The sequence below is a fragment of the Pipistrellus kuhlii genome, unplaced genomic scaffold (assembly GCF_014108245.1).
Source record: "Pipistrellus kuhlii isolate mPipKuh1 unplaced genomic scaffold, mPipKuh1.p scaffold_m20_p_61, whole genome shotgun sequence".
Classification (NCBI taxonomy): domain Eukaryota; kingdom Metazoa; phylum Chordata; class Mammalia; order Chiroptera; family Vespertilionidae; genus Pipistrellus; species Pipistrellus kuhlii.
The window spans coordinates 571,525-584,320 of record NW_023425564.1 but is presented as its reverse complement, the minus strand read 5'-3'; positions in this window follow the sequence as shown (position 1 = coordinate 584,320).

Here is a 12,796-nt window from a genome sequence, read left to right as displayed (position 1 = left end):
AAAGAATTCTAGAGATCAAATAGTTTGAGACCCCTTGCATTATACTTAGTAAGAAGATATATACTTAAAACAAAATAATAAAAGTAAAAAAACACACCAATGAAACAAAATTGTAAATGAATCTGTAATCAAAAGAATAATATATTATTAATTACAATGTCAATAATTAACAAATTAATCACAGTATGTTTAATAAAAATAATACATTTTGTAAGGTGTATGCATATTTAAAGGTAGATATTAAACATAACAAGCTAAGTGCCTATTAAAGTGAAAGGCAGTAAGAAAAATAAACTCAAAACACCAACAGCTCCAGTGTTTTGTGGGCTGCACTATATCACCAGTTTAATGAGAAAAATGTTAGGAAATAAAGAAACAGAACTTTCCATGTCTTATTTAAGGTGTCCAACCTTGCCTCCTTGCCTGGTCCGTGTGGCTCTGTTGGTTGCAGTGTCATTACATACCCTGGGAGGCAGTGGGTTCAATTCCCAGTCAGGGCACATACCCAGGTTGTGGGTTTGATCCCAAGAAAGCATGTGCGGGAGGTGACTGATCAATGTTTCTCTCTCACATTTGATCTTTCTCTCTTTCCCTCCATCTCTAAAATTAATAAATAAATACATAATTTGTTAAAAGAGTAAATGAATGATCCAATTAAAAATAAACTACACAAGTCCTTTCAGCATGCCTTCACCTAGCTTCATCTTATTTTTCCCCCACATTTTCCTCTATTTCATCTTTTCAAATTGGCAACTGTGAATGGATTTTTTCTTTTCAAAATCACAATGATAAATGCAACATGGTACAAAAAATTGTTTTTTAATTAATCGATTCACAGTTTTTAAATAAACTGTACAAAAAACCCCCCCACAAAAGTAAATATGCTTCCTCTAACTGCAATATATATATATATATATATATATATATATATATATATATATATATATATATATATATATATATATAAACGCTTAAAGACCATTATGACGGGTTGATGGAACAAATGGTCGACTGGTCGCTATGACGTGCACTGACCACCAAGGGGCAGACACTCAATGCAGGAGCTGCCCCCTGATGGTCAGTGCGCTCCCACACCCAACCTCCTGTGGCCCACCAACTTCCCATGGTCCTCCCCCATCAAGCCAGCTGGCCCTGATCAGCGCAAGCCAGGGCTGGGCAAGATAGCCCTGATTGGCCCCAATCTTGGGACAGGCCAAGGAACCCCACTGTGCACAAATTCATGCACCAGGCCTCTAATAATAATAATAATAATAATAATAATAATAACAACAACAACTGCCCTCACACCCCTGGATTACTTTACTCTTTTCTGGAATCCATTGAAGTTGATGTCATTGGGTTAGACCCACCTGTAAGCTGTACACAGTATTTTTATTTCCCCCAGCACTCTGTGGCAGCTTCAGCTACACACCAGCAGCTGCTAACCCTCTAACACACATGTCCCCTTCTCTGTGTTCCTTCAGCAAGCAGCTACAGGCTGTATCCTCTCTTACTTTATACCATGTAATGATAAGTTCACTGGGGCCATTAAAATACAGTCATGACAATAAATTGGATGACTCAAAAAGCACTTAACAATCTTAGATTGTAATATTAATGACAAAAATTTCAATGCCTAAAATTCTAAAATATCTTCAGAAAATAAAACTATATAATACCAACACAGAAAGATCTTTTTGTCTTATTCTGTATAGGGATCCCTGAATTTCTATGCCTGTTTTGATAAATTAGCATATGGATTCAATAAGATCGATTAATTCAATGTTGTTTTTATAAAACAGAAATCAACAAATGGAACACACAAACTCATAGACATAGACAACAGTATGGAAGTTATCAGAAAGGAAGGGAGTGAAAGGAGGAAGAGGGTAAAGGAAGTCAAATATATGATGATACAAGGAGACTAGACTTTGGGTAATGAACACAAATGCAATATACAGATGATGTATTATAGAATTTTATACTTGTAACCTATATAATATTATTAACCAATATTGCCCCAGTGATTTAATTAAAGACAGTTTAATGGGGTGGGTTTTTGAAAGGTTTAATGAATGGCTTTCTTCCCACATGAGCTATGCCACTCATGAAATCTAAAATAGCAGAACCAGCCCCAGCCACCTACACACATACCTAGGATACAGGTTTAATGCCTGGTCAGGTCACTTACAAAGGGCAGCCAACTGATGTTCTCTCTCACATCAATGATTTTTTCTATCTCTCTTTTTCTCTCTCTCTTCCATTCCCTCTCTCTAAAATCAGTAAGCATATCCTTAGGTGAATTTTTTAAAATAGAACAGCAAAACCAGCCACTGGAATATCAAATGACCTTTGTTTTACCAATTAATTTGGGTAGGAACACAATTCAGCCTGATATCAATGGGCCTGTCAATTCTCTCTCAAAGGTAGACCTTGGGACAGTCTCCCAGAGACCAAGGGCTGGTCAGCAGGAGAATCATACTCACCATGTCGCTTCCTCTCACTATTAGAGGAGAAAGCCCCCAACTTGGTGTTTTTGACAGATGAGGTCCCTCTAAGTGAGGAACTTGGAACAATGGTTTCCAGTGGTCTTCCCTGGTGTGTCTCCAGCTCCTCGGGGAGGATAGGGATGTGTTTTTAGGAGGTTGCTCCTTAGGGAGCCCAGAATAGTGCAAGGATGATAGTCCATAGGAATTGCGATACTTAACGATGATGACAGCAAACACTCTTTGAAAGATTATCACACTAAGATCTCTTTTAAATATAATAATGTATTTTCACATTTAATCCTCATTTCTTATTTTTTTCCTTTGGTTGTTGTCAGAGGAATGGTAGTGTGAGAGATCCTTGTGTCCTTTCCCCCTAATATTTCAACAAATTAAACAACTATAATTCAACAAGGAATTCCCTGCTCAGTACAGAAGCAACCTGAGAGACTCATGCATTGAAACACCTAAAGGTGGGCAACTGGGAATAAAGAGGGAGATGAGAAGGGAGGAAAGCGCAGACAGCCAACAGACACAGCCCTGCAGCCAGGAACTCAAGGCTTGGCCCGAGAGGGGAGGAAGCTGTTAGTAGTATAGTCAGTGGGAGAATTTGAGAGCTCTGGAGGACAGTCCAGTAGGGCGAGCAGCAATCAGAGTGAACAGTGTCTGAGCCAGCAGACACCTGACAGAGCACAGGGCTCTGCTGTGCAGCTCTCCCCTATTTGGCCTGTAGGTGGTACTTCAGACAAAAAAAAAATGGAGCCACAGAACCCTGTTGCCACTTGAACTCCCCAAAATCAACTCTCATTGCCCTTGGAGTTAGTGAAGGAGTATATTATCTGTAAATCAGGAGCTATTGCAGTAGAACCACTGTTTCCTTCTATGACTGATCCACAGAGGGGGTGCTTGAGGTATGACCTCATGGAGATCAGGAGTCACCATTACAGTGAGAGCAGAACAAATCCCAGTGCTATGCAACATGGCTGCACTGCCTTACAGAAGGTGGAAGTCATAGAGTTAAAGACAGGGATATCACAGAAATAAAAAGTCTTGTGATTCAGCCCCATTTGCTGGAAAACAATAGAAAGATTTCTTCAGAGGAGGATGCTATCAGCCATTAATATAGATATAAATGCCTATGCAAAGGAGAACAGTAAGCACCATGAATAACCACGGTAATGAGGATGATTAGAAAGGAAATGAAAAATCCCCAGAAAGCAAGCTGGCACACATGGAAATTTGTGATATAAATGAGAGATTTCAAGATTGCAATTCTGAAAATACTCAATGAGATGCAAGAAAATACAGACAGGCAATTCAATGCACTCAGAAAACAAATAATGACCAAAATGAGTACTTTACCAAAAAGATTAAAACTTAAAAAAAGAACCAATCAGAAATGAAGCATGTAATTAAGTATAATAGTTTAAGAGTGAACTACTGCCGAAACCAGTTTGGCTCAGTGGATAGAGCATCAGCCTGCGGACTGAAAGGTCCCAGGTTTGATTCTAGTCAAGGGCATGTGCCTTGGTTGCGGGCACATCCCTGGTGGGGAGTGTGCAAGAGGCAGCTGATTGATGATTCTCTCTCATCGATGTTTCTAACTCTATCCCACTCTCTTCCTCTCTGTAAAAAATCAATTAAAAAATTTTTTTTTCTTAAAAAGAGTGAACTACTGAGCATAGAAAACAGAGCCAACCAGATGGAGGAAAGAATTAGTGATATCAAATATAAGAATGTAGAAATTTCACAGAGGGAAGAAGAGAGAGACCTAAGGATAAAGAAAAATAAAAGAGCTCGACAGGAACTATCTGACTCCATCAGGAAAAACAATTTATATATATATATATATATATATATATATATATATATATATATATATATGCCTAAGTGACCATTACAACCAAACGACTGCAATAATCAGAACAACCAATGACCAGTCATTATGACACTGACTACCAGGGGGCAGATGCTCAATGGACAAGTTGCCCCATGGTGGTCAGTGCACTCCCACAGCCAACCTTCCACAGCTGTTCAACCACTCCCACTCCCTCCCCCAGGCCAGCAAACCTTCTGTGGAACTTCCCCCTGTCTCTCCCCACATCTGGCAGGCCTCTGCCAACCCGGCCCTGATTGGGATGAGGTGAGATGGCCACAATAGGCCCTGATCTCTGGCCAGACCTAGGCATGAATTCCGTGCACCCGGCCTCTAGTATTAGAATAATAGGCATTCGGAAGAGGAAGAGAGGGAGAAGGGATGGAGAGTCTATTCAAACAAACAGTGGATGAGCCCAGCTGGCGTGACTCAGTGGTTGAGCATCAACCTATGAACCAGGAGGTCACAAATTGATTCCCAGTCAGGGAACATGCCTGGGTTGTGGGTTCAATCCCTAGTGTGGGGCTTGCAAAAAGCAGCCAATCAGTGATTCTCTCATCCTTGATGTTTCTATCTCTCTCTCCCTCTTCCTTTCTCTCTGAGATCAATAATAAAAATATATATATATTTTAAAAATAGTGGGAGAGAACTTTCCAAACTAATTGAAAGAACTAGATTCTCAAATCCAAGAAGCCAACAGAACACCTAGTTACCTCAATCCAAAGATGCTTCCCCAAGGAACTTTGCCTTAAAACTGTCCAAATTAATATGACAAAGAAAAAACTCTCAAAGCAGCCAGAGAAAAGAAGAAAGTGGCCTACAAAGGTAAACCTAGAGAGTTTTGTGTGACTTCTCTGCAGAAACTCTACAAACTCAGAAGAGAGTGGAAATATTCAAACATCTGCATAGAGAAATTAGCAGCCATGAATAAAATATCCAGCAAAATATTCCATTAAAGATGGAGAAATAAGATGTCCCCAGACATATTGATTGATTTTATCACTAGAAAACCTACATTGCAGGAAATACTCGAGGGAGTTATTCTACAATACCTGAGAAGAAGAACATAAGGTCACAACACTACAGGCAAGCCACCAAAAGAATTACAGCAGAAACAGGGATAATCTGTGACAACAAAAACATAAAAGCAGGAGGAGGAAAGGTCTGAACTGGCAAAGGAGAAAGATGCACTCAAAAGGAAAACAAAACTGTATATATGCAGCTTTATTTTTTATAAACCTAATGGTGACCACACACACACACGCATACACACACACACACACACACACACACACACACACAAATTCCCAAACCAGGACACATAGCTGAAAAAATGAGGAAACAGAGGAAAGTAGGAAATACCACTAAACAAAAATAACAGTCGGAAACACAAGGGAAAAGAACCAATGGGGGCACAGAGCTACCAGAAAAACAGAAGATAAAATGGCTATAGAAATCCTCACACATCAATAATTACCCTAAATGGAAATGGTCTGAATTTCCCAATAAAGAGGCACAGATAGCACAGTGGATCGAAAACCAAAACCCAATCATGCACCTGGCCTCTAGTATAAAATAAAAAGCTTCTGCATAGGAAAAGAAACCAACAACAAGAAAAGAGGCAGCCAGCCAGATGGAGGATGATATTTGCAAACAGTAGTTCTGACAAAGGTTTGATTTCCAAACTATATAAAGAACTCATACCCTGACCGGTTTGGCTCAGTGGATAGAGTGTTGGCCTGCGGACTGGGGGGTCCCAAGTTTGATTCCAGTCAAGGGCATGTAACTTAATTGGGGCACATCCCCAGTAGGGGGTGTGCAGGAGGCAGTTGATTAATGCTTCTTTCTCATCAATGTTTCTAGCTCTCTATCCCTCACCCTTCCTCTATGTAAAAAAATCAATAAAATATATGGTTTTTTTTTAAAAGAACTCATAAAACTCAACACCAAACAAACAACCCAAACAACCCACCAATCAAAACATGGCGGAGGACCTGAAAATACAACCCTCCCAAGAAGACATAAGAACAGCCAATAGATATATGAAAAGATGATCAACCTCACTGGCCATTAGGGAAATGAAAATCAACACTACAATAGGTAACACTTCACATCTCTGAGCGTGGCCATCATCAACATGACAAGCAACAGGTGTTGGAGAGGCCGTGGGAAAAGGGGTCCCTCATTCACTGCTGGCGGGAATGTGGGCTGGTACAGCCCCTATGGAAAGCAGTCTGGTGATTCCTCAAAAATTAGGAACAGAGCTACCATAAGACTCAGCCATCCCACTACTGGGTATACACCCAAAAAACTTGAAATCATGTATTCACAAGGATATATGCACTTCTATGTTCATTGCCACATTATTCAGTGGCCAAGACATGGAAATAACCAAAGTGTCCCCTGACAGAGACTGGACAGAGAAGATGTGGTCCCCATGCACCATGGGCCACTGCTCAGCCACAAGGAAGTATGAAATACTGCCATTTGCAACAACATGGGGATCTTGAGAAGATTATACTAAGTGAAGTAACTCAGTTAAAAAAAGCTAAGACGATATCGTGTCACTCAGATGTGGGATATAAAACTGAAATCGTGGACACAGACAGCAGTGTGGTGGTTGCTAGAAGGAAGAGGGTCGGGGAAAAGGAGGTCCTAACATAAGGTGACTGGAGAGGATTAGACTCTGGAGGGTGGCACACAGTACAATATACAGATCTTTTAACATAGAAACACACCTGAAACCTGTATGATCATGTGGTCTAATGTCACCACAATAAATTTAATTTATAAAAAGTATTCTCTTAATTAAAAAAAAAAAAACCACAAAAAAACATTCCTGTGAGTAAACCAAACCACAGAGACATTAACTAATGGTCTGCAAGTCTCAGAGCTGTTGGAAGGAGAACTTGGGCCCTGGTCCTCACTTTCCATTAGCTGACGTATATCTGAAGATATTCAACTCATTGCTAGGGAATGTTGGCCTTGAAGTTTACCAACAATGGATGTTTCCTCTCCTCTTGCAATTGCTGTAGTAGCTGAAACATGTCACAGAATGGAAAGCGCGCATTTCTTTCAATGAATCACCAAGAACATGGGATTAATCATGCATCGATAGCCATTTCACAACAAGCATGTTGTCTTGTTACTGATTGTGTTTTAGCAAAACAGATCACCCACCTTTCCTGAGAGCAAAGGTTCTCACTGTCTGAGCCCCTTGGAACCTGGGGCCCCGGGAGCCCTGGGGAGCCCGGAGGCCGTCCCCGGCCAGAGGCATGGCCTTCCCTTGGGAGATGACTAAGCCCAGCAGAGAAAGCAGTGCGTCACCGTGCTTTGCCCACAGGGTCATCACCATGGCAACCATGGCTATTAGGTAGAGATTTCTCCCATACATCATAATAATGGCTATGTCCAGTTTTAGCAGATTAGAAAGAAAAATATGCACAAATTTGGCCTGAATTAAAATACTCTAAAGTAACTAACTTAGTGTATTGACATCACAACCAATAACATACTATAATTATGTAATATTTATTGCTATAAAAACTCTGTATTTAGATATAAAAGTATTGACTATTATAAATACTCACCGGATATATGAGTATCTCTATGTATTATCTCATTTAGTGATTGTGAGGCACACACTCAAAAATGATGCTTTTAAAATTTAAATATCCTTCAAATAAGAAGGGGAATCACAGCAATTTTCATCTTTGGATGAGCAGGATACTTATATGCATTTCCCTGGAGCAATAATATTGGAAAGATATGACTGAGTCACTGAAGAACATAGAGGGGAGGATTATGTCCACTGTTAATATGGCCAAACTTTACTATGAGTAACTAATAAACTAAAAATAAATATCACAGAGGCAAGCAGTCCACTTGTCCTTCAATAAGATAAAGGTCATAAGAATTCATGTTATCCTCCTATTAAAGGTCAGACTTACTTGGAAATAATTTTTTTAAATTGTGTTGCCTCCTTCCATTTAGCCACGTATCTGATTAGTTTGCAAAAGTGCATGAGGATGTACAAACTTCCATTTCAAAGTGCTTTTGGTGCCAGGTAATTAATAAAGTTGTTGAAAGAAGTCTCTCGGTGAGACGCGCATGCCCACCAGCCCAGGTGGCAGGCAGCACGGGGAGCAAGGCTTAGCGCAGAGCGCCCGGTGGCCCTCCGCAGCGCTGCCCGGCAGACCCGCTTCCCTGCCTGATGCAGAAGGACGTCTAGCTCTCCGCTGGAAGCAGGTTTGTGCTACACTTCGCCCTGCGGAAGTGGGACCTGCTCAGAGCAGAGGGACCCCACTCTGAGCAGCTGCTCCTGCGCATCTGAGGCTGAAACCGGGCTCCCAGGAGCGTGAGGCGCAGGGGGGCTTCCGCCGGGGGGACCGTTAGATAGAAGGGGGGTTTCCTGAGAAAGATTACCAGGGAAACACGCAGAGGACATGAGCCATGCTTCCCTGGGGATAAAAGGAGGGGTGAGGCGGAGGAGGGAGAAACCCTGGCTGTCTCTCCTCTTTCCGTGGGTGCGTGCTGCGGGTGCCCGGACAGCCAGTGGCTCAGGCGGCGGGGTGGAGGGGAAGAAGGGGACAGGGAAGGGCAGCAAGGCCGAAAACTCCACGAGGCAGGAGGAGGCCGGCATTTCCACCTCCTCCAGCGCCGCCTGGAAGCCGCCCTGCGCTGTGCTGGACAGGGCTCCAGGGAACCCCTCCAGAGCAGGAGATGGGGAAGGGGGCGCCCAGGGCCCGGAGACAGACACCCCCTGGTCCTCTGCTCTCCTTCGCTCTAGCCGAAGTCACCCACAGTGGCTGCTGGCCTGACCCTACAACCCAGGGACAGGAAGAAGTGCGAGTCCAGGGTGCAGGGCGAATCCCGGGGTGTCTCCTATCTTCCCCTGGTGGCCTGGGATGAGCAGTCACAGCCCCTGTAGGAAAGGGGGAGCCAGAGCCCACTGCCCTTCTGGTGGGGGACAGAAACCCAGAACAGGACAGTGTGAGAGAGGACACCAGGGAGATGAGATCGAGAAGGGGAACTGCTGTCCCACAGAATGTGGGAATGAGCTGCGGGCAGCACCGGGCAGCAAGCGGGCCTCCCCCAGAGTGCTGCCCGGACTTCACACGAAGGACCTGCCATCTCGGCAGAGTCAGCTGCAAGCGGAAAGGGCACACATTTCTGAAAGGAGTGGGAAGCTAGACAATAGCAGGGAAGAGACAGAATAGAAAGCAAACGAGAAGCAGATGGGAGATGCTCAGTTGGAAAATGTAGTCTTGGGAATAAAATAGACCCACGGACGCGTCCAATGCAGCAGCAGGAGCTGAGAGAGAGTCGGACATGGAGATGCAAAGCGCCAGCTGCGGAGGAGCCCGAGCGGAGCCCGAGCGGAGCCTGCGGCCCCCGGAGCGCTCAGCACTCATGCCCTTTGGCTCCCAAAACGGCACGTGCAGCTCAGAAGAAAACACTTCAAGAAAAATGGACCGAATGTTCCCAGATTTGCCGAAAGTGTCCAATAGCAACAAGCCTGCGTTTATATACAGACCGGTGTTCATCAGGAGAAAGGCTATTGCACAGGGAAACGCTGTGAGCTCAGACCAGCGAGTCTCAGAGCCAACGGGAAGAACGGAGCTGGACCAGTGGGCCGAGGAGGGAGGCGTTGGGCTGAGCAGGAAGAGGGGGTCTGCTGGCGGAGCCTGGCGGGTGGGGTGGGGGGCAGTCTCCTGTGAAGCCGACCGGGCACCCCCAAACCGGGGTGTGCCCTGTGCCTGCAGGAGGGCAAGGCAGCACCTGGAGCTTGCTCAGGACCAGGGAGAGGAGGGCACAGGCTATGGTGGGCACATGGCACAGGACACACACAGGATTCAGTCAGCCAATGTGAAAAAGGGTCCTTCCCCTCAAAGAAAGCCATCTCAGACCCAGGACGTCCCAAGTGCTGGGAACTGAAGACAAAGAGCTGCTGGCTCAGCGGGAGGCGCCGGGCTGCCTGAGCAGACACCTGCCTGGACGGCCCGGGCGGGGGCCCGGCCACTGACCTGCAGCCTCGGCCAGCACCAGCCGTTTCTCCTGTTCCCGTGTTTGCTCTCAGAGGTAAACACGTACTGGCAGTGTGCACACAGGGAGACGTGTTGTGCTGCGTGTGTGTGTGCGTGTGTGTGTGACCTGCCAACTTTCAGAGAGAATGCTCAGGGGTAGTGAAGTAACTGCGTTAGGGAGTGAGGACATGGAGAGTTTAAAGAGAAACAGCCTCCTTGTTTGACTGAAGTGGGCGTCACCGGCCCGTCTGGACACGAAGGCTGTGCAGCCGGACGAGTTGCAGGCACCTCCCTCCACGGAGCCTTCACCACGGTCCCTGCCACGGGCTGCCCATCACCCCCCCGGTTCCTCCTGACTCACTCACAGTCATGTTTTCTGACAAGAATACAAAATAGGCTCTGCCCGCTCAGCAACTCTTAGTGGCAACACAGGATTGCTACCTGCCCCAGGCGCAGCCCCGGGACTTTCTCATCTGGCTCCTCTGAGAACTGTACCCCCTGTCCACACCGACCCCCTCCCTCCAGCCCCGGCACCACCATGCTCTGCGGCCGTACGTGTGACCGTGTTGGGTCCACATCTCAGTGGAATCAGGTGACATTTTTCTTGCTCCTACAGGCTCACCTCACTTCCATGATGCCATTAGTCCAAGTTCATCCGGATGGCTGCCAGCAGCAGGGTCTTCTTCTTAAAGCTGACTGACATTCCTCCCGAGGACATGCCGTCCTGGTCACAGAGCTACAGGAGGGGCAGAGGCTGGGCAGGTCCCAGAGACATTTCCTCTGGTCCCGTTCCCTAGAGGGCACTGGCGACGCCGAAGGACAATGGAGGGCCTGGAGCTGAGCCTCACCGCACACGGAAGCTCAGGGTGCTGACAACACTGCTTCTTGGGCATTTCTGGGTCTCTTCCCTGCATCCTTCACACCGTGTCTGTTTGAGCATTATCTAGTCAATGTGGGATCGTCCCAGCTAGGGGAAATAGGAATGGTGGCTAGCCTCCGACTTCTCCCTCAATGTGGGTGAGATAATATGTATATCACCCATGTCTCTATCCATTCCACAGGTCTATATCTATCTATCATTATCTATTATCTACCTATAAACATATCCAGTTATCTATCCATCTACTTGTTATCAAGAGATGATCTCTCCTATATGTATTTACCTATCCATCTATTATCTGGCATCTATCTATTATTTCTCCAATATCCTCTTCGTTTTTTAATTGTGAAATATACACTATTAAGAATATTTTGGTAAATTATTATAGAGTGAATTGTTGTAACTGCCACTTGGGTTGAAAATTAAACCATCGCTAGAACACTGGGAGCCTCCGACCGTAACCACAGCCCTTCTCCTGTCTGGGAAGAGGCTCCTCTCCCATTCACACCAGCCACTTGTTTGGCTTTATCTCTAGCTTTCCCTTCCCGGTGAGCACCGATAAACTGTAAGATTAGTTTTACACTCTCACACACAGCACCCCCACAGCCACACACACACACACACACACACACACACGGCACCCCCACAGCCACACACACACACACACACACACACACACAGCACCCCCACAGCCACACACACACACACACACACACACACACACGGCACTGTGTGAACCACCAAAGCACCACACACACACACACACACACACACACACACACGGCACCCCCACAGCCACACACACACACACACACACACACACACGGCACCCACACAGCCACACGCTCATGTAGTGCGGAGGCTCTGCGTGGTGTCCACCTGGGAAGCACGGGCACGATTTAGACAAATGTGCTCTCAGCGTGCTCTTGGAGTCTGTGTGCACCACGGCCGTCAGGACCCCTCCTCTAACCACCTTTACATCCGCCACTAGGACTTCAGCATGGGGATCTGGTGAGACACCAGCTCTCGGTCCACACCATCATCTCTTCTCCTTCTCCCTGAGCACGCCCAGGCGGGCCAGGCCTCAGTCCCGTCTCTGCTGGCTGCCTCTGTCTCTCCGGAGCTGACCCCGGCTGGTCCTGAGCCTGCAGCAGAAGGACTTTACCAGCATCTGAAGGTGAGAGGCAAGAGAGTGGGTTGTATCAGGAGGGAGGAGGGAGGAGACAGTGTTGTGTCACTTCTGTGTCAAAATTCAGAAACTATGGCCAGGGTAAATGAAATAAACAAAACCTCATAAGAGACATCTATAACAGCAGATTACACCCGTGGGTATTACTTTCATCGATGGTGCAGAATAATGTTTACCCGAGGCAAATGCCTGGGTGCTGTCCTAGCCCAGAGGACACGGGGATGCATGTCACAGCGGGAATGAGAGGGGGAGGAGAGCACCTTCCCCAGGCCCAGCCTGTGTGTCTAGTTGAGCCGCACAAAGTGAGTGACGTGAGCACACGTTGGGGTGTCGGCTTCC